At 30.8% G+C, this 23,577-nt stretch overlaps 1 protein-coding gene across 5 annotated transcripts in view; it reads left to right on the top strand.

The window, feature by feature from the left end:
• The window catches only part of LOC129975781 (talin-2-like), a 108,635-nt gene that overhangs the window by 36,205 nt on the left and 48,853 nt on the right, over window positions 1–23,577 (top strand). Inside the window, exon 1 of one of the 5 annotated variants that reach the window (XM_056089000.1) lies at window positions 142–163. The exons of the other annotated variants lie outside the window; for them this stretch is intronic. The gene's annotated coding sequence lies outside the window, so the exon portion shown is untranslated. Of the gene's footprint in view, window positions 1–141; window positions 164–23,577 lie in introns of those variants that run through there. 5 annotated transcript variants of the gene reach the window in all.

Genomic DNA, 23,577 nt, shown 5'->3' with positions numbered 1-23,577 from the left:
GAATCGGGAGTACTTCGTACCCAGTGGAAGTCGAGATTCCGATGAGAGAGGGTTCCCCCCTCTGATTGTCCACTCAGCCCCGCTCTTCATTCCGTCCACCCCCCGATTCCCGCAGACGATAAAGTGTGCCGGGGCCTTGCCTCAGGAAAGATCCCAAGCAATGGTAAGATATATTTTCCTCTTCCATTTTATTCGAAAAGCGAAAGACACTTTGCAATGCGCTTTGAATTCTGCAAGTCTTGAAATGAATTTATTTTAACGCACTTTCATTTATTATCTAATATTTCCTTTCGTAAATATTGCATTGGAAGTAGTAATCTTAGATGATTCCAGGTTGATACTTTTCCTACATGTTCTATTGGAAACTTAAAATTTCTGTTTCTTGCAGTTTAATTTTGAAATAATTCTAAAATTTATAACGTTCTTGTTTGCATCAACAATTTTTCTTCTAACTGAAGAATCGCCTCTTTGCCTAAGATTAATATTTTACCGAATGTAATGAAAGTAATTTTTCATTACTATTATGAACACTTAAAGGGAAACTTCAGAATTGTTTAAAGTGTAGATTTTTGTTTAATATTATCTGCATTTGAAGCTCTGATGTGCTTTTCTTGAGTGATTCTATTAATTTTATTTTAAGTTATCTGGCTTGTTTTAGCTACTTATTTGCTTAGCTTTATTTTTAAGTTGTTCGGAACGTTTCAGTTTTCATTTTGAGATGGAAAGGTAAGAAATCCTTTATACAAATAGGCTTAGTAATGATTTTCGCTTTTAAGTCAGTCACTGAATTTTATCTTTTTTGTATCTAAGTTCCTACTAGGCAAGTATGTGCTCTATTCTGTCCTTTATAAAGTAAGATATATTTTCCCCCGGTTTTCGTTACATTTGTACTATGTGGTGAATTTTCTTCGCTTATTTTAATAATTGCATAATGACTATAATTTTTTTTTTTCGTAATATGCTTTCGTTGCAATTCACTTTTCATTTTGAATATGATATTGAATACTTTTCATGCTAAAGACGTTAATAATTTGATTCCTGTTTAAAAATATCGATCAATGCTTTCATTTTCTGTATATTGTTGCTTTCTTCGGTGGTTTTGGCACATGTTTCTTATCGAGAGTTTTCTAGAATTTCTCAATTTTTAAAGATATTTGGCAACGATAAATTCAGAATATATAGAATTAATTTAAATGTGCTGCAATTCTTTTGTGTTTTTAAAACAATAAAGCATATAAGTTTTTAGATTTCTGCGATCTTAAAATCTCTGTCATTTCTACGATTCTCCCTTCTATCTTTTCCATTTTGCTGATTTTCGTTTTTCATGAAATTTTCATTTCAAATAATTATTCAATTTTTTTTTCTCTAATATTTTGTGTACCCAAATTCCAAGGAAATCTTGATTTAAATTAATTGATATTTCTTATAAATTGCTTGAAGTTTCTTTCTTTCTTACATTTTCTTTTTTCAAAGTATTTATCGTGGGAATGAAGCTATATATTTTGCGTCTCAAATCGTTTACTAAATATATCTGTATTGTCATTTTCTTGTCACTTTAAACTGATTAGTTGTGAAAATTGCTTTATTCTTAATATAGTAAAATTTGTACGTATTCGACGCAAAAATGAGAAATGTTAACAATTTTTGCTTTCTTTAACATAAAAAAGAGAAAGATAATGGTCTAAAAAAAATATGAACTTGACGCTTCAGACCTTCCTAGTTCCAAAAACACTGCTATAGAATTATATCTGTGTCTGAACACGATAACTCAGAAAACCTTCGAGTTAGACGCATGAGATTTGGAAAACGCTTTACTCTGCATTTGTGGATTTCTGACAGATTTTGAATGAATTCCTTCACATAGAGTTCGTATGTCTGCTCTCTAATGCAAGGGAACACGGTAACACCGTAAGTCAAACAACTAGATAGGTGAAATTTAGTACATAGTTTTAGCATTTAAAGTGTAAATTCATATCGCATTTTGTACCAAATTCATCTACAGTTTGATCGACTGCTGCATTCGGCTTGCATGCAAACACGATAACTTGAGTTAAAGAATTTTGTTATGTAATTGTGAAAATGAAATTGTAGTACTGTGTCAAATTCTGGCTGTAACCAGTGGGAAAAAAATGGCATCTGTAACACATATTCGGCTTTCTTCTCTATACTACGAAGCATAAAGCACTCATGTGCGGAACTTTGAAAATAAAATATGAGTTCTCATTTCTCTGCGATCTTGTTGAGTGAGTATTCGCGGAGGTTCCGAAGAGACCCCTCCTACTCCTTTTATGCGGGAGTCGTTACTATGCTTGTTATCCTTTAGTATGTCTAAAATTTCTCCATTTTGATTTTCATGAGCATCGAATATTCCGTAGGATATTTTTTTCTTTAACATTAGAAGAAGAATTTTTGTAAAATAACAATTAAATCTCTGAATAATACAGGTAAAATGGCAATAACAATAGCTTCTCGAATAAATAAATAAAAATGCTTATAATAGGGAGTCATGCACTTTGACAATTGTAATTGAGTAAAAACGTGTTAAATATCGGCGCGTTACTATTTCCCAAGATCTTTCTTAATCCATAAATAGTATCACAAGAGTTTGTTAAATGGGTAAAAAAAATAGTATCGAGAGCAGAAAATGAAGCAGAAACTAGAACCACTTGAAATCGACACTTGCCATGATAGATCGAGAAAATATGCATCGAGTTTAAAAAGAATGGCTCCTCCGAATGGTGCTTAGAAAGCCCTTTTCCCCCCCCTTCGAAACAATCGCGAGGGTGAACAACCTATTCGTCGATATTCTTTCAGTAGTCTGGTTTTCGCGTCACCTAACTTCTTTCGATCGTTCTCTCGCGTGCGTTTCGTCATTCGTCTTCCCGAGCTTTTGTCGTTTTCTTCCTTTCTTACGTTTGTTATCGTTTGCCCGAATATGCAATAAAAATTGTATTCTTATTCGATTGGAACATGTTTTCGGGTAGAGTGGGGAAAGAAAGGTGACCTTGTGTTCGAGTTCTTCCTTTTTCGATGTGTTAAGACGAAAGAATGATTCGATAAGTGTTTCGTTCTTTTATTCCTGAATATGTTGAAAGTTTGATTTATACTCCCTTTTTATTAAATCGATGAACTTTTTTTTTTTCTAATTAAAGAGAAAAGAATTCGAAAGAATTTCCAATTCATTTTTTTGTCGTAATTCAGGGCGTTGCCCCAATTAACGTATGATTGTTGATCTGAAGTCCGGAGCTTATTGATGTAATAATTCTATGTTTTGGGCTAATATCGTGTGATGAGAACTTTGTGCTTTTGCTGGTGATCCAAATATTTATCAATGGAATTACGCGTGTTGCGAAATTTAATGAAAAATTATTATTTTTAGTTTTGCTCGTACAGTTGTATTTACTGAAATGGCTTCTTTTTGAGCTCCAATTATTTTGTTGTGATACATTTCATGGAATAATCTGCTAAAGGTGAATTCTTTAAAACTGAAATTGACTAACCTCAACTTTTTGCAGGAGTTGATGGGTTTCTCTCTCTCTCTCTCTCTCTCTTTCGATAACGATTGTTCTTTCAAAGATTATTTTCTCATTCTTTTGAAGATGACACTATTACCATCTGTACCGAACGAATATTCCTAAATAACTAAAGAGACCGTATACATCGTTTTCCCAACTTTCCCGAAGTTTTATTTGCTAGATGTTAATATATTTGATGCTTTCATTGTTTAAAATATGTCGATTCAATTACTGATTCGGGTAAATACGTTGTCGATTTGAATATTGATTTCGGTACAATTATAATTGAATTCGGTATAACTTATTCTTTATCCATTTAATTAGCATCAATCCCTTTTTAAAAGCGCATTTCTCTTCTCTCCATGATACATGTGCACAGATTGCTTTATTTGCAGATCAACTGCTGATTCCTATTCTAGTTCACAGCTGCACATTGCTTGAATTCCTGAATTTTTTCATACAGAACTAGTCTATTGCACATGTATTTATGCTCAATCGTCACATTCTGATACATGTCTAATATTCAGTGCATTTCAATTCTGGTAAGTTTTTGAAATTATGAAAGATGTTCGTATTCTAATCTTTAACTGCTGAAAGATCCGTTTAAGAGAAGTTTGAAGTTAAAACGATTGTTAATTATAATGAGATATTAATAGTTGTACTCGTAACTTCGCCATTATTTATTTGTTCACTTACATTACACAAGAAAAGGCAAAATACATTTTATTTTACGTCATACTGTTTTGATGTTTTAGAATCGCTAACCCTAATTTAGATAGTATCATTGCACAAAAGTTGTGAAATATTGATAAAATTTAGAGAAATAGTCATACCGAAATGAAGTTTGTTACTAAAAAAAACCCAATTTTTTAAAAAATGGTTTAAAAATGAAATTTGAGCAATGAAATGGCGAATAAACGTAAAATCATTCTACCCTCATTTTACCTCCTTTAGAAGGCCATAGATTTTTTTTCCCCTTTTGTGACCCCTAAATTAATTTTGTGTGTGTGTGTGTGTGTGTGCGTGCGTGCGTGTGTGTGTGTGCGCGTGTTAAGACATAGGTATGCCAAATTTTTTTCGATTCTGTCAAGGGGCGTGGAATTGTATAAAGTTCAAACAAGTAGGTATTCAATTTTATATACAGAGATAATATTCCCGCAATATTTTCATATTTAGTTTATTTTTTAAATAATCGAAAAATCGTTTTGGTCCTATTCATTTACTAGAAATAGCTTTTTTCGGTGACCGATAATGTTATAAATATTGAACCTGGTACATTGCGGAAAATTATACATCATTAGATAAATTTTTATGACTCGGTTTATCGTTTTGAGGGATGGATTGCAGAGTACTTGAACTCGAAAGTTCTTAACCTCCGGAATTTACGTTATTGAAGGAAAGGAACCAAACAGATGATATTTCAAGATTTAAAAAAAAATTTTATTTGTAGAAAGCAGATAAACCTCAAAATACTTAGCAATAAGTGTTTTTTAATGTTTATTTGCTTTCTGCCAACATTTTTCTTACGTAATTGCGTGTGTTTGATTTCTCTCTCCCTTCCAAGGAATTATTAAAAACCGAGATATAATTCCAAAATTATAATAACATTAATTATTAATCTCTTTGAGTTTCAAAAAGATCCATCACATGTCTTTTTTCCAAGGAATTACTAAAATCCGAGAAATAATTCCAAAATTATAATCACATTAATTATAATTCTCGTTGAGTTTCTGGATCTTTTTTATCTTTATCGTATTAAATATGTGTATACTGAATAATTTTTATTCAAATGAATTATGTACACCAAACAATTTTCTAAGAATCGAGTGGTTTTCAATTTAAGGTAAATAAGATTTCGATATAATTCTCGGATCCATCGAGGATGCTAAATTTTGACTTTGTTTGAAGTACGCTTTTATGTCTCGAAAAATATTTTATTATAGAAATGATATTAATTTTATTACAAATGAAAAATTGTTAAAACATTTTTATCGATCAGATGATTAGAGGAATCTAAGAGTTTTTATCATTACGAGTCATTTTTTTTAAGTATTAAAAAAAAAAAAAAAAAAGTGGAAAGGGAAATATTTGAGTCATAAGCCATTTCTAATAAACTGAGGCAAGTACAAAAATATTTAATGATGTCATTCACATATGTAGTTTGAGTTGAAATTTCAGCAAAAATATTTGATCGTTACGTGGATGGAAGCCAATAACTGGTTTGCAAACGATTTTGTTTCTTCACTTAATATCTCTTTGAGTAACGACATTTATACTTAGTAAATAAATGCATCGGTTTGGGGTCGTTTTCAGTTTGTTTTATTCAAAATTTGTGGATGCTTAATGGTATAACTACGTACTTTTTTGCGTTGGGCCAAAGTTTTATTTTTGAAATTTCTGTAATTAAAATTATTTCGGGAACATTTATTTTATAGAGAGCAATCTTTATGTAAAGAATTTTATTTCTTACTATACAAAATACAATTTGAACAGTAAATATTATTTAAAGATATTTCTTATAATTTAATATTTTTTTTTCATTTTTTTAAAATTTGTTGTATAATATTTTAATTTTATATTATACAATTTTGTACAATATAAATACAATATTATACAATTTTGTATAATATAAAATATTAAATATTTTAATATTATACAAAATGCAATTAAAAAAGTAAATTTATTTAAAAATATTTTTTTTATAATTTAATATTTTCCTTCTTTATACGGAATGTAAAAGAGGAATAGATTAATAAACTAGTATAACTATTTATAAAACTATTATTTCAAGCATCATCTTTTTTTTCTTTTTGTATTGAATTCTTTTACAATTTTAATCGCGCTAGTATTTCTTAAACTTAGTCTCCACAAATTCTTTTGTCATTGTTAGATCATTTGTCCTCTAACTCTCTGTAAGTCAAGTGGTAGTAAAAATATTTGAGAGGTGCTAATTTTAGGTTCTTCCTAATCTATAACTCTTTAGTAAAGAAAAGTGACTCCAAGTTGCTGTCTTTGTATCAAGAAAGGGGGAGGGGGAGCCAGCCGAGTGGTCTTCTCAAAACTTTCTCGGATACTGTCTAATAAAGGTTGTTATATCAGAGAACGCCTTGCATTGACGTACAATAGTTATGAAATATTAACTTTTTGCTTGAATTAGCATTTTTGCTGGATTTATCGTGTCATCTTTGGCGATTAATCCCCGGCATGCTCTTAATAATATCCGAAAATCGAATTTGGGTTTATACACATTTTTCCCACACCGACAGAAACAAAAATTTGACTCAAAACTGAACTTGTCTCAAAACCCATATCAAATTTGATATATTTGTCATCAACGCATTTACATGTTTCTGAAAGTATAGACGATCAACCCCTTGTTGTATTTGGCTCAAAATTTTATAGATGTCTACGCTATAGATGTTAAATGTGTGTACCGAATTTTACCAATCTAGCTCTCTTCGAATTGTAGTTATCGTGTTAACTTATTTTCGAACAGCAGTACAGACTGTATCTTCCTTTGATCGGATTTTGTACAAAACTTGATAGAATACAAATATGCTGTAAAGACCATATACCAAATTTCGTCCGTCTAGCTCAAAGCATTTTTGAGATCTTTATCGCAAACCGATATTTTCTAAAAATTTGTTTTTTGAACTCAAGTAGGTCTAAAACATGGAAATTCACCGAAATCTCAAGTTTGAATTTTTTAACTATTAAAATGCTTTCTCTATACTACGAATGTGAGAAAGTAAAAAGTAATCCTCGAAGGGGTTTTTTTTTTATATAAATAGTATGTGAATGATAACTGTATGCTATTCAATTTTATTGTATAAAAAGAAAAAGGGAATTTTTCCTATTAATCATTTCTTTTTGTTTATTATTTATTTTCGATTAATATTAGAAATTTCAGCGATATCAATCATTATTGAATTTGCTGATTTCCAAGTTATATGTTATAGTTTTTTCGCTGTTAAAGAATTCTAATTAAATATTTCAATTCTATTTAAGATTTCTCTAAATTTATTTTTAATCAGCAGTGAAAGAGGATTAAAATTTGCTTCACATTTTTATCATAGTCTTTATCAATTAATATACGTACCACAAGAAAGAACATGTACTTGCTACTAATTAAAGAAGATTGTAAATAATGTATGAAAGTATTTTGCCAAATAAATAATATACTAAAGTGATAATGTAAAATAATGCGATAATAAATAATGTTTTAAAGCCAAAGGTTTATGTGTTAATAAATATTTTAGAAGCATTCCCTTCTAATGTTACAGATTTTTAATCTTCATATCGTATATTTTAAAACTCATCTGCTGTATTACAAAAAAAAAAAAAAAAAAAAAAAAAAAAAAAAAAAAAGTTACAATTTTAAGTGGATTTTTGATGACCAATTTGATGGAGTGTAGGGCAGTTTTGACTTCCACTGGGTCTTCTCGATGCAAATGCTTTGGCATTTTTTAGGATGAATTAAGAATATCGTCTTGATGTCACGTAATTCAAAATTGCTGAATAGCTGTTTAGTATAATTGATATCTCGATTGGCTGTTTAACTTTGATTTTGTATTCACAACACTTTTTGGGTGGTAGATTAGAGATACCTCGTTTGAAAAAAAAAAAAAAAAAAAAAAAAAAAAAATCAGAAAAGTGTGTGTATGGGAGGGAAAAAGCTGTGCTGTGTTATAAATTCTCTGAATACATTTAAGTATAGTCGACATTTCAAAACAAATCTATTCAACTTATTAAACAGCTTTTTGCTGAAAAAATGACTGACAGAGTCTAAAAAAATAAGAAAAAAAAAAGAGAGGGGGAGGGAGAGTAGCGACAACAGCAGAAATGAACTCTCGTGTAGGAAATCCCAGAGGCCGGATATAGCCGCTCAGCATCCTTGACGAAGTACCGTCTTGACTCTGAAATAAGCGCCTAATTTTAACTTTCCCCATCCCTCGTGGCAGGAGTCGCTTCACCCACCGTATCGCGTGTCCACCCCCTCACCGGAACGCGACTCCCCCTTACTTAAATCTGTTAGAACGTACTAATGCTCCACGTGAGGTTTGAGTTGTCAGTCGATGAAGTTCTGGTTTATGTTAGTTAGCATAGGGTATAGTGGAGCAATTATATTGTCGACGACTCCATTGCTGCAATTGAGATGTACATTCAGAATGATTGAAGCGTATTCGTTCTAAATATCTTTTTATACATCAGGAGGGAAGAGGAAAATACTTGAGTTGTGTTGTTTTTCGTGAGCCAAAATCGTTATGTTAACGTCCTTGGGACAGAAAATTTATTTCGGCAGGAGTTACACAAATGAATGATTAGTGATGAGATGTGGTCATTTCGACATTTTGGTTAATTTTTTAAAGTAGGTTCCTAGTTAAAACAATTTCTGCAATTTGTAGAAATTTCGTAAATAACCGTTTCAAAGATGCTGGCGTTATTTTGAATGCGTATGTTGCCTTTTTTAATTCATATTTTTAATTTAATAGTTTTTTTTTAAATATTTGTGAAATTATGATGTTTTAAATATTATTAAAATTTATGAAATTATTTGTAAAATTTTACGTAGCGGAAAATTTTGTGCAGTAGTTTTTATTTTTCCATCAGCTGCTCAGAGATAGAATTTTGAAGTCCAAAATATGTAATTTTTAATGGGTTGTATTTCGCTATAAAACATGTGAAGTTTACTATCTTGGAAATTTGGGGGACATACTATGCACCTACTTCGAATCACCCGAATGAATGATGAGGTCTGTGTTCTATTCAATGATATTGTTTCTCATTTCATTATTTTTCGCGCAAAGGAAGTATTTGTTTCAGTAACACGAGACTACCACTTTTCGGCGATTCTACTACGTTAAGGGATGAGATGCGAAAGGATGAGGCATTTTGTCATTCTTTGATCTTGATTTCTGCCCCATTTTAAATACTTCTTCGTTCAGTTTTTTTTTTTTTTTTTTCCCCTCAGTTGTATGTGAATATCGTGTCTTCCTGACAATACCATTTTATTTTAATTCAAAATTGTGTTGATTGCTTATATAGCTAGTTCAAGTGGCAAAATAGCTTTAAGGAGTGGCCCGAAGAATATTCTCTGCAATATCGTTAAATGTGACCGAGTTTATTTATCGTTATTAATATTAAAAAAATTCAATAACAAATAAAAAGAAGAAATGCTTTAGCTTAAAAAATTATTATTTTGTATAAAAAAAAAAAAACCCACATTTTAAGAACAAATTTTTTATTGATTCTCCATAGTTTTTTGTTTAAGCCCCATCCAGTAAATAAAAATTGCTCCAAAGTATTCTATTGTGAATTAGATTACTTTGCATTAGATTACATTAGAACATTTCCCGACAATATGACGAGTTATCCGTAGTTTTTACGTCGCGTAAAATCTGAATTCACCTTATTGTTGAATGTAAATGTATCCTCCTCTTCTCTTTCCTCTCGCCCCTATTTTGACTAAATAAACGCATCCTAATGTATGCGCAAAAGCGGAGAAGGTTTTTGAATTCAAGATTGGATAGTATTTCTACTATATATAATGATTTAAAGAGTGTTCTTCTCTTCGTTACATCCCAAATGTTTCTGTTTGACAACATTTGGGAATCCTGTTTTCAAAATCTTGCCTTGAACAATTATTTAATTGTCTTAAACTCATAAGAAGTAGAGAAAAAAAAATCTTCAAAGATTTTTTAAAACAAACATAATTTTTGTCTTAAGAAATTATTTAAGCGAAAATATTGTCTGTCATGCGTTGGGTTAACAAACAAAAAAACAAAAAAGTTTTATGATTGTCCAATTTTGTATCTTGTATATTATTTCTGTCGTCGACATTTTTTTTTAATATAAAAATTACGGCGAGATTTTTTTTTTTTTCTCGATCTCAATCATAACATAGTCCTGTATATCTTATTTTTCAAAGCTAGTTTATATAAATTACTTAATTTCATTTTGGCTAACTTATGTGAAACGAGCTGTAAGCTATTGTTTTTTCAACATATATCAGTAATAGATAAAATGTCACAATCATATATATTATTTCCGTCTTTGTTATTAATAAATAATCTTTGCCGTTTTGCATATATTCTTCACTAAGTATTTATATTTTATATTACGCGCCAACAAAATCATTGGTAGGGGGGATGTAGAAAATTTCACATGATTTTACTCTTAAACAATATGTCCAAAAATTATATTAGCTGTTAATAAATAAGTTTAGCACCTAGATTTGCTAAGCTGCTGTTTAAAAATTAATGTATGTTAGTTCATCCTAATGTTTACAGCAGTGAAATTGGGTTTAGAAAATCTTTTAAGAGTCTACTCAGAAGAGCTTGGCCCTTTTAGGAAATATTATTTGTTCTAATTGTAATTTCTTGTTTTCGATTTATTCCATCGAATCTGAAGTACTGTCTTACTTAAGTAAAAATTAGAATGAAAATAGGATTTTGAAGAAATCAAGATCCATTTGAAAATTATCAATGTACTTGATTTAATGACTTTAAATTTTTAACAAAAAAAAATCCTTTTTAATACTAAATTTCCATATAGAAAAAGCATTCACCTGTTCTGAATTAATTTCTCTGGTAACGATATTAATTCGCTTTTGCTCTTGCAAATTAAATAATGCATTCCAGAAAAAATTAAATTTTAAAAATGTGGCGCCGGGCATCTAATGTGCTAATTTACATGTAAATTATAAAATAAAATTTAGGAAAAGAAAGTATAATTGTACTTTTCATAAAAAAATATTCTTTATTTTAAAAATGACAAGTTAAATTATATTATCAACTGTTAATTTTATCTCTAATTGTTTGTAAAATTTTTGAGAAATATGATTAATCTAGAATAAGGTTCCGATTTAGATCAGTTTCCAATATAAAAATTTTAAGAAGCAGGTTCCTTAAATCAATCGATTCTGTGAATTTATATAGCATTCTAGAAAATAAATCGTCATTATTTGCTCTTTGATTATTTTTGCCTTCCTCTCCCCCAATTCGAACCAACTAGTTTCTTTCATTTTATAATAAATAAAACCTCTGACTGCACTGTAAATAAAATAATTCCATTACTTCAAAATTTCCCCTGCTCATTTTCAAAGTGGCCGAACATTCGGAAAACCGCAGCACGGATGACTTAATAATAAATTAACTCCTTCCCCCGTGCCGCACGCTATCGCTTGACAGATCCGTAAATCCGGAAACGCCGAGTTATCAGTTAACGTCCTGCGAAATTCATCGCGATTAGAAACTCGCTTTTTATCTTCTTTACCTCCATTCATCGATTTTAATCTTCGTGGGCGAGGGTGTCTCTCCTGAAAAGAGACTGCCTCAATGTAGAGGGTTAACTATTGGCAGGTTTTATATTAATCTTTTCATTTCATGGCGAAGAAATTTTCTTCTTGGCTGTTTTAATTCACAAAAGTAGCGTGGTTCTTGCTTTTGATGGGAGGAATATTTTCGCCAAAACTTCGATGGCAGTATGTAGGCACAGTAAGGCTTCTGTGCCTATACTGCCATCGTCTTACCGTGCCACAAAAGCGTTCATCGCCGAATTTAGTTTGTTGTATAAGTGCATATAATTTGCTTTATTTTCGGAAATTACTTACTTTACTTTAAAATTACTTTCGGAATTCTTTAAGTGTTAAAATAACAATTGTTTCTAAAAACAGTCTTTTGAAATATATCAGTTTTGGTCATTGAAATCTGTTTGTTTTTTGCAAATAAAAAAATGTCTTAGAAAAGTAACTAATTCATAATTTCGGTTAAAATGTCAGATTGAAAAAATTGACTTACTGCCTTCGCTCTTTCGTCATAGTCTAAAATTTGAGCACATTTAAAATGCTATTCACCTGTCTAGCAAATAGACTGGCGCCGTGCATCTAATAAGTGTCTATGCATGCAGCATGGTCAGGTTCTATCTCCAAGTTCATTTACGAGTTTCAAACTGGTTTGGCGGGAATCGAGATTGAAAATCTCTAATTAAATCAATTAAAATCAGCGTCTTGAATTATTTTTTTAAAAGAAATATTAGTTTTAATCATTGCACTAACGTAAATTTGATTTTAAACTTTTTCATTCAGAATCCCTGGCGTATTGATCCAACATGAGCAGTTAAGTAATTTAGAGTTAAGAACGCTTAGATCGGATTTAGTTAAATTGTTTCATATATTTCCTTATTTTTTTAAAAGGGTTTCTAATAAAGAATTATTATGAAAGACGAAAAGCGGCTGTAAAACTGAATTCTGCTTCTGATTCCAACCGATAATCAAAAATCATCTTTTTGCAATAACTGCCGGATTATTTCTTTTTCCGATTCTCATGTTGAATTAGATTCATGATCTGCACTTTTTTAATTTATCATAATTGAAATTAAAAACCTATACAAAGCCACAAATTATGTCGGAGAAATAGAAAAAAAAACACCTATAAATTATTTATACCGTGGCTCTGGAAATTAGAATGGTCTAAATTAATTTAGTAAGCTTGCTCTTGGCTTATATCTGTACAAATGCTTATCCTGGAAATATTAAAATTTTTTACTTGATTGTTCGTGGAAGTATGGAACCTTTCTTAACCGATGCTAATTATTAATACTGTGCTGCAGCTATAAACATAATGATTGCCGTTTCTCGTGATTTGATAATTTTCTCGGGGGCACCATTCAGAGCTCTTCAAGTGGCCGCCTAATCTAGGCTATTTCATTCATCTAGATGCCTCAGCGGCAATTATATTGGCTACCCTGCACTAACTGCGGCCATTAATTTCCTCTCATTTGCTATTAAACCTATGTTTACATGCAATCGATAGGCTCAACTCGTTGTTTAAGATTTGGTGAGATAATGTCACCTTGCGAAATCGAATCGAGATTCTAGCTCTGTCTTCTGTTCCCGAGGCATGAACTAATATGTTATGTCATCCAGGCCAGGCCTAGTGTAATATCAGCAACAGCGATTGTTTTGTGATTCTTGTCTAACAACTTTTAATGCAACATTTTGCTATCTGATACACGAATTTAAATTTTATTTTTAATCGATTGCCCTTTATTTTTATGATAAATAAGTTTTTTTTTGTACCAAGCAGTTATTATTATTTTTAATTCAAATGTTGGAGATTTTAGGGGGTGGAGGGTATATATTTGTCAAATATGTGAATCATTGAAGTTTATTTAAAGATGTGGTGAAAATTTTTGATTGTATTCATTATTGCATGAACGTATTTTTAAATAAAATTAAATAAATTTACCTTTATGCCGGGTATATCTATTGAATTATTTGCTTAAAAGTTATAATTCATGAAGTTAGAAGATGTTTGTATCAGCATATCATTCAAGCTTCTTTAAAATGAAACGAACTTCAATAAGAGAGAGGGAGAAAATTATCTGAAAAAACACAATTCGCCAAGATGTATTAATTCTATCGGACATGTTGTATTTACTTAAATTTGGCATTACTTTATAAACAAATATCGTTACTATAAATATACGATAAAGATATATTTCTTAGAAATGTTCTTTTTTTTTTTTAATCCTTTTTATTTAGTTTTTTTCCGGCATGCGTCTAGAACAAAGTACTATGCCAGTTTTATCTTAGAATTATTTTATTTTTAAGAACAAACCAGTGGAAATATACTTTGTCACTTAATTCATTAGCTGCTACGGTCCCCATTATGGATTTTACGTACACCACTCGGTGCCAAAAATATATTTGGTACGCTTGAAAATTTCATTCAGTGTATATCTGTCAATATTGTGTGTAGCAGAAAGTTGGATTCTGTGCTTTTTTTTTACAATAAGGAACAATTTTGAAATTGTTGGATTATAAGTTGAACGGAGCAGAATTGTCACATTTGGAACATCATAATTATGGTTTGGCTATTATGTTATAATGAAATATCATATATAAATATGTAATTTAGAGGTTATAGTAACGATCTGTTACTTACTCAGTCTTTTGTTTTTTATTTATCTTTTTATAACGATATTCTTTTTTTCAAAAATATCAAATATGTTTAAAACAAAACAAAATTTGAATATGATTATTATATTATTGCACAACTTTTTGTGCATATATGTAACTCATCCGGCTAAAAATTTGGAAGAAAAAATTAGGTAGTTATTAGGTTAACCCTTTCTAGGGCCGTGGGAAGTATGCTTCCCACCAAATTTATCAGTCTTTATATGAAATTATGTAGGTTGGCATAAGTTCTGACAAATTTTTTTAGTAAGTCAAGAAACTTACTTCAGTTCTTTATCTCAGACAAAATGATTTGCCGTGATTTGTTACTTAATTATTAATTAACCAAATTAATTAATGAATCAAATTAAATTTATCTAATAATCTAAATGAATCCCTTTTCTTATTCTAATTTCAAGCCCAAAAATATTTTAACATAAAATGACTAAAAAAAAATGGCCCTTTAAAGGATTAAACTGGCGTCTTAAGTATGTACTTAAAGAATCATTTACGCAATACTTTTAAGGTATCTAGTAAATTATCTCTTTTTATTGCATTTTTATTGCTTTTAATCGCTGTATAATTCATCAGAAGGTAGAAGCGTTTTAAATGCCCAACGGTTGTTATTATTTTATCTATTTATTTCACGCGTTACTGATTATCAGGTCAGTTCCTCTCCTGTCCATTGTATTCTTTAAATAAACTGATTTTTTTTTTAATTCTTTAGTTTCCTATAGTTCCTCTCTTAAAGCTTAACATTTCTTGAAACATTATATCTCCCATTTTTTTAGTAAGAAAATGTATTGAATGATTTTACATCATAAACGTTGTTCTCTTAATTTCAGTTGTTTCTGCATAGCTGTTTGCAGGTTGAAAAAAAATGTATTCGGCATTCTTGCAGGGTGCAGTATTGGTTATACAGTTATGTTGGTTGCATTTCCGATGACTGCGCATACCTCATAAGGGTGGAGTTGGTGCATGGGTCAGTGGTCATTTAGTAACTTTTTCCTTATTTATTGCATCGGCGATTCAGCTATTCTGCATCGAGGTACTTCGATAGGGCGGGGTGTATCATACAGTAAACCACCTGTATATCAAATCTGAGTTTTATGCAGTTTTCTAGTAAAGAAACAGGTTTTTGATTGCAATGTTTATAAATCGGAAAATTTATACTGATCATTGTATGTAATCTAGATCGTTTGTTTCTCAATATTGTTTTACTTTTTGATATCGGATCTATTCCTTAGAAATAAGATTATTTGGTCCCAAATAATGAGAGAGTTTCGAAATTTAATTCATTCAAGGTGACGAAATAATAGTTACACCTCTAACATTAAATCATCTCTTTCCAGTTAGTTAAAATAAATTTCTGGGATTTAGCTTTCTTAATTTACCTTTCCATTTCAAGTACAGGAAGTGAATGGCATGCGATATTTGGTGTTATACTTCAAAATGTTGCATCATCTACATTTAATTATGAGTACTGACTGAGCTTCGCTTGGCAGTTTTTTGTAAAATCGTGTTTTTCCGGAGAAAATATTTAGATATGAATCCCATACTGATTACATATGAATATCTTTCAATCGTATCTACATATAAACTGATCATTGAAATAAAAAAAAAATCATGAATGCACTTAATTTAACATGTTGAATTAGGTATTACTATAATTGCATTGTTGCTATTGGATGTGAGTCGAAGGTATTCATATTCGGATAATGTCATATAACGCCATCTCGCCAAATTTTGAGGTACTAGTAGGTTATCATCCTATGCAACAATGCAAGTACTACAAAAATTTATGAAATGTCGCTATATGTTATTGTCAGCATGAGAGCAGATAGAAAAGAACTCTAATTGTTATTTTAAAAAAAATGGTGTGTGTGTAAAATCGTGCTTTTTCAGGAAAGACACCTATACAGATAAATTTAAAAAAGCAAAACCTTATATAAATATAAAATTTGATCCATATCGTTAGAGCCGTTTCCGAGATACACGAAATAAATTTTTATATATAGGAATTTATCGTTTAAAGTGATAAGATACATCAATTTAATATTTTTATTAAAGATAATTAAGAAATTCATAATGAACTAATTAGTTTCATATTTTTGAATGACTGCTTCTTCATTTTTTTTTGTAACAGTAAGGAAAGTGATGCTCCTAAAAGCTTAAGCTCTAAACTTTGCGAAGAAATGCCGCCGTATGAAAACGCGTGCACCGAAGCGTGTCCGGTGAAAATGCATGTCCATTTTCGTGATTTGAGACCGCATTCCAACCTCCCACTTGAACCTTGCACAAATAGGTCAATAAAAGCGAGAGTGGGTTTCGCGCTTGAGTAACCATTTTCGTCTCGCCGATTGTGGGTCACTACCACAAATGTCGAGAAGATTTCTGCACAATACCGAGAAGTCTTGCTGCCTCGAGGCTTCTGCTGCTGTCAGTTGATCATTTCTGATGAGTGTGGCGATCCATAATAATCCGCCAGTGTATCGTGTGTTCCGTTCGCTTCATTTGTTTTGTTCAGTTTCCTGGACTTTCACTGTATTGTTGATGGAGTTGATAATAATTTTGTGAGATATGTTGACACGAATTACTTAAGATTTTTTTTTCTTTTTTCCCGAAATAATTCAGTTCCCAATTACGTTTATCTTAAACCAAATAATAAGAATTCTTTATATTTGGTGCCTCCCCCTTTCTGTGGATTAATTTTTGGCATTTGAGTTTCATCAGTCAGTAGAGGATACCCCCCCCCCTCACCACCATTAGAATTCATATTGACATCACTATTTCTGCTTCTCAATATCTCATATCAACCAGGCGAATAAGGTATGATCCAGTAAAATTCGTTAAATGTCCCTGCTACTATATATTTTATAACTTTAATTCATATCAATTTTGAGTATATCTGTTTATGTAGCTGATAAAAACGAATTTATGATCAATATTTCCCCTCTTTTTTTAAAAAAAAGTAGACTTTTTTTGTATAGGTATATTTTTATTTCATTTGTATCTGGAAATTGCATTGTTAGCCAGAAAATTAAAATTGATATCGTAAATTTCTACAGTCATACTTTAGAGCCTCAATTTAAAGTCGGATGTGGCTTTTTTTTTAAAATTTCCTCTTGGGTTTAATTTCCAAGTACGATCTCTTAATGGTTTGTAATGTAACATTTCCGCGTAATATTTTAAATGATCATAATCTATGAATTAGTTAACGTCCTTATGTTTACTCGACTTAAACTTGTAAATTAGAGTAACAAGTGTTTGTTGTAATTCCAGCAGAAACTATCATTGTAAACAGCATCCTATTTTTATAGTGTATTTTAAATGTTTTTACTCCCATTAGCTTAGTTATCTTGCCTACCCAATAGACACTTTCTTAAAATAGACCCTTATGTCTACTCATAATTTATGAAAACATCTATTTTATTTCATAAATGAATGTATCTTAAGAATAATCTTTGCTCATAGGATCTGAAATTCAAAACTGTCTGTGACCTAAGAAAGTGATCTAAACATTTTGTCTTAGACATTTATATTTAAAGACAATTATAACGAGTGATTTTTTGACGGGATGAGGGGTCAAGCATTGAAAAGAATATTTCATTATGCGTTTAAAAAATGTTTAATCGGTTAATGCATTCTGTTCTTTACTGAACCAAACTTTATAAATAATCCTCCTCCTGTAGATTTGTAATGTTGTTCATTGCTGTTTAATTAAAAAAAAAGAATTTTGCAAAAAGAAAAAAAAAATTATTTCACCAACATTACACTTTTCAGATTAATTAAGAAAGACCATTCTCATCGATTTACACCTAGTAACATTCGAAGAATTTTAATAGCCAGTCTTCTCATTTCGGAATGGCAGCCAGAATAAAATGTGATATGCCAACGTGTTTCAAGGCGCTTAGTATTAAACAATCCCTGGCGTTTTATCTTGTGAAGGCATTTCGATGTGGTTCTTGGCTTCAGTGAATTATATCAATCGACTAATTCATCTTTCGTTCCGGCCTAACGCCAACTGAAGAACGGTGCGCAACTCTCATTTGTCTCCATCATTCATTCCAGACTGCTTCTATACGCCCCTTTTCTTCCAGGCAGGCTGTTTGGCATCGAATCTCGGATTTCCTGTTTCCTAAAAAACACATTCTATATTTTCACCAACTGTAGGACAGTTGTGTACCATCAGTGCACCACCATTGTCTTCCTATAATTCAATAGAAATCCGATTTTCCTGACTGATACTGAAGATTTGAAATTTTTCATTTCATTCCTGCACCTTTTTTTAATCATTATTTGTTTCACATTTATTTTTTGCAAGCTAATAATAAAAATAATTGAGTGCATATCAGTGAAATTTTGAATTTATCGAATTATTTTTAAAATATCTGTAAATTATCCAAATGTAAATAGTTGTTGGTGATGATGTCCTGTCCACATTTCAACGGAAAGAGGGGTGCAATACTTCTGAAGATAAGGACCCCTGAGCACCCGAGGGCAGAAGTCTGACTTCTAGCTCATATGAAGATGACAGTCACACACTCGCGTGCACGACCCCTTTTTACAAGGGGGCTCTTTCACACACCTCGCAGAACGTTATATAACGTACGTGGCATAGAAATGACCCTTATTACTTACTGTGGAATGGCAACAGTCAAATGTAAACAAACCACTATGCGGGCGTTTCAAATTGCTTCATTAAAAGTTTTTATAACTGCACTTAATTTTAAAACTCTTCGCTTAGCTGATGAATGGAGCTACAAAATATTATTAGAAATGCGCTATTATTAGAAAGCTTGCCGTATCACCAAAAATTTCAATCAGCTAAAGAAAAGATAGTATAATAAAAATCAAGATAAAAAAAATGTCATACAAAGAATTCAATCGAGCACGAAAATAGGCTTAACCCTATGGTTTGCCTATGAAAATTGATGTTAATAGCTTTTAAGACTGTTATTTCACAAAAATAATATTTGCGTTTTCTTAAATTAAAAAAAAAATTTTTAAATGGCCTTCTTATTGATATCAGTTTCATTTCCGTATATTTTTATATTCTTAATAATTTTTTAAAAATTTAATTTGATGCTCATTCTGTTACAATTTTTTAAATGCTGGGATAAAATTCAAGCTCATTCATCAAAACATTCAATCGCATGTTTTTGTAAATGTTAAAATTGAGATGGAATTATTATTATTATTTTTGAACATGAACTTCGAAGTAAAACTTTTTACTTTACTTTTATTTCGTAGTATATCACTTCTTAATTTGCACGCGCAGTAATTTTTTTGCGAATTAATTCAATTTTTTTCATGTTTTTCAATTTTATCAAAAAAAAACAAGAGGAAATTTTCATAATCCATTCTGTATTCATCGTTTAATAGCGTAAGAAGTCAATCGGGATAAACAAATTGGTCTCAAAGGCGTTTAGTTTCTTTATATTCTATTAAATTCCCATTAATAAAAAGTTATTAGTCTTGTTTTAACTACCATATATAGATCTTAAATCTAGTCTTACTTGTATATAGCAAAAGATTTAAATATTCATTGCACAAATTTTACAATTATACTTTTTCGGCATCAAGTTTGTCTGAAAATTTAATTTTAAATTTAAAAAAAAGTTTTTAGTTTTAAAATATAAACTTCTATTATTACAATCATCAGAACATTAGATCAAAAGTTCTTTTTATTAAATGATCCAATAAAATGAAGGAAAAAACACCTTTTATATACCTTTATCTGTGTGATATAAAAATTTTGTCTGTTACGCTTGCATGCAATATTTTACAATATAACTTTTGATATATTTGTTATAATTATATCTGCCTAGCTCAGTACCGATACTTAGCGTAATGTTGAACGTCGTTGGACGTAAACACGAGTTTCCTGAATTGAAAGTTTAATTTAGAAAACCCATTTAATCTCCTGGATGAATATTGTCGCACATGTGTAGTTGCCATTATGTAATGTGGCAGATGTTGGTGTCGTTATATAGTGGTTCAAAGAAGTAATTAGACGTTATAACACGCTATATGACAATTTGGGATTGTGACTGCATGTTGTTAGTTTGCAAAATTCCTAATTTTATGATATGGTCGCTATAATCGGTAAAGGAATAAATCCAAATTTCTTTCCTTATGCAGATAGTAAAATGAAATAGAAAAGACATTTTTATTACGTTACATTTCAATTTTATATTAACTATATCTTAAGAGTGGAAACTCATTTTGCAAAGACGAATTTTATCTGAAGGTGAAATAATGAAATTTTGCAATCGCATGACGCTTCTTATTTGTTTATAATGACCTTTCCTTTTTGCATCGTTACACGTAATGAACTTATGAAGAAATCGCTTGGTGAATCATTATAATTAGGTCCAATTATATTACTTATTGGCCAAAACAATTAAAATCCTAGTATAATTATTTCTGGTGTATGGTAATTCTAATTCCATTTGATGCTCTAAAATTACCTTTCATAAAAAAAAAAAATTATAAAATGTAATACGATAAAAAGCATTTGGTTATTCTGTGTTCATTTCAAAAATCATTGTCGAATTATCAAAAAATATAAACATAAGCTTCTTTAGTTTATTTCAAAGAACTTTTCCTCGTTTAAATTTAGCCATTCAGAAAGACTATTTCGGGAGTCATGAGTATTTGCTTTCAATGTTTGGCCTTGGTCTTCTCTCAGATATAGTGTTAAGAGGTTCAGTAAAAAGTCCAAATAGTATTGTGGGGTTGTTAAAGGGTTCAGTAAAAAGTCCAAATAGTATTCTGGAGTTGTTAAGGGGTTCAGTAAAAAGTCCAAATTAGTGTAACAGTTATTTATTTTCAGGTTATGTAATACACAGACAATTTATTACAATAATTTAAAGTTATAAGAGCATGGATCAAATCGTGTTGCACATGCCATCACTAGATCTGAACTGAGCGCCATAAGGCTTTAGAGGGCGCTCTCTGACGTCATCAGTCAGTTATGGTTAGTATTACTAGAGCGGCTATTTTAAAATTACTATTATTTTACTACTTTAAAAGCAGATGGTTTTTATTAGTAATGTAGATCTTTCCGAAAGGTTTTCTCAAAAGTAACTACTAGCATTTCGCAGCGTTGTCTATTGAAGTTAGAGCCACTTTTAAGATTTATCGAAACAATAAGATGGATAAGTTTTTTTTTTTTTTTAATTCTTTCTTCTGCTTAGCTTTTATTTTCTTGTATACAAAAATAGAAGAAGTATTTTAATCGTCAAAAAATTGGAACTCGAGTTTTTGACGAATTTATTTACACGTTTTTAGATCTCCCCGAGTTCGAAAAACTATTTTTTAGAAAATGTTAGTCTGTGATAAAGATAATTAAAAAACGCTTTGAATTAAACATATGAAATTTGGTATATGGTCTGTACACCAAATGTGGGAATTTCTGTCAAATGTCACGCAAAATCTATTCAGAGGAAGCCTATATCACCACTGTTCAAATGTCCTCCCACTGGTATGGTGTGTAAGTTTGGATAGGGGGATACCAGCTGAGGTGTCACCCTCGTCATCTGACCGCTGTTCAAAATTATGAGGTCCGTCTCAAAATAGCCCTAGCGTTGCTTTAAAACGGGACGTTAATGTAACTAAACTAAACTAAAACCGGCTGTTCAAATATAAATTAACACGCTAATTTAAAAATTACCGAAGGGAGGTTAAATTTGGTACACATATATAATATCTATTGTAGATACTTTTCAGATTTTAAGTAAAATCCAATGAGGGGTTGATCGTCTGTCGGGCTGTACTTTCAGAAACATGTACACGTGATAACTCAAAAACGAAGTGACTTAAATGTATCAAATGTGTTATGGGATTTAGTGACTGCAGTTATAGTTCTATGTCAAACTTTGGTTTTTAGTCGGTTGGGAAAAAACGCGCCTAAAACAAATTCATCTTTACCAGAGAGCATGCAAGAAAGTTTTGGTTAGTCCACTCCTGTTGTTTCTTCTTTTATGTTTTTCTATAATATATTTTGCAAGTTTTCAACCACTTTTATAGGAAGAAAGCGCCTAAATACCTTTCAGAAAAGAAAAGAAAAAAAAAGTGAATTCTGTGACATTGTTTAAATAGTATCGCAATCGATGCCTGGTGTATATATGTGGGGTGCTCTAGTCACTCATAAAACGCTGTGGTGAGGACGCTAGTTAAAATTTATGACCCAGGCGATCAATGCGACAAAGAATAATTAAATTTAGAGCGAGTGGAAAGCGTCCTTCATTGACGTGGGGAAAATACTTTATTTCGCATTAATATCCATTCCGCTCGCTTTTATTAATGCCTTGTTGGATCGTTGAGCTTTAAAAATGGCAGTCGTTAACGCATTTTGTTTGACTCGCCCATCTTTTCGGATTCCTTCTGGAAATAGGTTTTTGCCTGGCACTCATTTCGCACAGCGTTTTATCTGAGTGAAATTAAATACAATGTATTTTGTAAATTAAACGATTCTTGCATTTTCTAAACTGTAATTGCATGTGTGGGTTGTTTTTTTTAACCGTACAATGATTTTTTTCAAAATATTATTAAATATTGTCGTTTATTGTCAAAATATATATTAATATGCGATTTATTATAAATAGAGTTTTTTATTATTATTTTTATTATTTCTTTCATCTGATGTTTTTCATTCTCTAATTCCATTAAAAAATAATTTCCTTTACTTTTGAAGTTAACTAAGGTGAATTTACATTAAGGTGAGTAACATTAAGGTGAGTTTACATTCGGCCAGTTATAAGATTCCAATAAGTCACGCATGCGCAGAAGAAAGATTGCGCATGCGCTGAAAAAATATAGATTGCGCCAATAGCAAGTTCCTGTCTCGATGGGACAAGTACTTGCTACTGTACATGCGTGATCTTACCGGATGGTTTGTAGCTGACCGAGTGTAAACCCACCATTAATTTGATGCCAAAATTCAATTTACAAAATATATTTTTGACTTAAAGAACTTTATTTAAAAAAAAATCTGTATGAATAATGTATTCGATGGCAATTTCAAATATTGTTTCGATGGCAATTTCATAATATTTTTATTTAACGTTTAGGAGTTTTGCTCTGTTATCTAATGGTATA

The sequence above is a fragment of the Argiope bruennichi genome, chromosome 7 (genome assembly GCF_947563725.1).
Source record: "Argiope bruennichi chromosome 7, qqArgBrue1.1, whole genome shotgun sequence".
In the NCBI taxonomy this organism is placed as follows: domain Eukaryota; kingdom Metazoa; phylum Arthropoda; class Arachnida; order Araneae; family Araneidae; genus Argiope; species Argiope bruennichi.
This window is presented reverse-complemented; position numbering and strand designations above follow the sequence as displayed.